We start from the raw sequence: 1,461 nt of genomic DNA on the forward strand, positions 1-1,461 counted from the left end.
TGACTGAGTTGGGTGTTTTATTTTGAAACTGAGTGTGTATTTGTGTTAACCTGACTGAGTTGGGTGTTTTATTTTGAAACTGAGTGTGTATTTGTATTAACCTGACGGAGTCAGGTGTTTTATTTTGAAACTTAGTGTGTTAGTTGTGTGATCCCGAGCTGAATGTTTGGAGGCAGGCTCCTCCAGACCAGCAGATCTTCGTCAGTTCTTCGGGGTGAACAGATCCTTGTTTGGGGCGGTCCGGTGTCTCGGTGTCTCTGTGTCTCGGTGTCTCAGTGGACATGTGGGGCAACAGTTGTTCTGACTTCATCCTGGTACCAAGCTGATGTTTTTCAACACAAAGTATGAAGAAGCCTAAACTGATCCGAGAAACGGAAGCAAGTTTCATCAGAAGTGAGCGGCTCCCGGATGGCTGGATGTGATCCGGACTTGGGCTGCGGGGTTCTGGCTCTGGCTCTGGCTCTGGTTCTGGTTCTGGCTCTGGCTCTGGTTCTGGCTCTGGCTCTGGTTCTGGCTCTGGTTCTGGATCTGGAGGGAGACTCCTCTGGTTTGCTGCAGTCAGAGGAGGTCGGTTGTGTCAGTGAAATGAGTTGATCAGTGCGCTGAACGCTGCAGCCCGATTAGACTGACGCTCCAACCACAGATAGCCCGGCTCGGCACGGCTCGGCACGGCTCGGCACGGCAGTCCACGGCGGTCCATTGTTTAAGGTAAAGATTAAACGTCCTTCTCTTATCGGTCCAGTTTGGTTTCACGCGATGATCTGAATGAATGTTTGGTTTTTAGGAGCTCGTTGATTGAGCATCACTGACAATGAAACATGATTTTATCTCATTTTGTAGACGCATTCCACACCCAAGGTCATCTCATTTTAATTTATTTTTTTATCTGTGTCATGTGACACAACTTGTGGCTCCCCAGGAGTGAATTAGCTCTGGTCAGGATCAGGTCCTGGCTCCTGCAGGCAGACGGATCGGACACACCGTGCATTTCAATGCTTGGAGAAGTATTGGCAGTGGCTGCAGTCTGCATATGTTTTCTGCTAAAGTTGTGTCAGAGCCTCTGTGTAACACCTGCCAGCTTTATTTATTCACCTCCAGTGGACATGATTGTTTTACTGCTGTCTGAGTCTTTACAGCTAACAGCCATAACAATGATCCCTGCAGGGTTCACAGTCAATTTTACAGTGTTAATTCAACACTTAAAGAGCTCAATTTAACACTGTGTCCGAGTCTATTTGGTCCTTATCGGAATTCAGTTTAACTCTTTCCATAGCGTTAAATTTTCAGAGTACGATTTAACTCTAAACAGAGTTAAAAATTAACACTGACTAACACTGAACAGTGTTAATAAAACTTAACACTGTACTATGTCAATAAAACTTAACACTGTTCAGTGTTAATAAAACTTAACACTGTACTATGTCAATAAAACTTAACACTGTTCAGTGTTAATAAAACTTA

The 1,461-nt window shown here is 44.8% G+C and overlaps 1 protein-coding gene across 2 annotated transcripts in view; it reads left to right on the top strand.

Annotated features, from left to right (window-relative positions):
• The first annotated feature begins 176 nt into the window (after positions 1–176).
• The window catches only part of tmem200b (transmembrane protein 200B), a 22,777-nt gene continuing 21,492 nt past the window's right edge, over positions 177–1,461 (top strand). For both annotated transcript variants that reach the window (XM_014033462.1, XM_014033461.1), the window contains exon 1: positions 177–708. The gene's annotated coding sequence lies outside the window, so the exon portion shown is untranslated. The remainder of the gene's footprint in view (positions 709–1,461) is intronic.

This window comes from Austrofundulus limnaeus, unplaced genomic scaffold, assembly GCF_001266775.1.
Source record: "Austrofundulus limnaeus strain Quisiro unplaced genomic scaffold, Austrofundulus_limnaeus-1.0 Scaffold1747, whole genome shotgun sequence".
Taxonomy (NCBI): domain Eukaryota; kingdom Metazoa; phylum Chordata; class Actinopteri; order Cyprinodontiformes; family Rivulidae; genus Austrofundulus; species Austrofundulus limnaeus.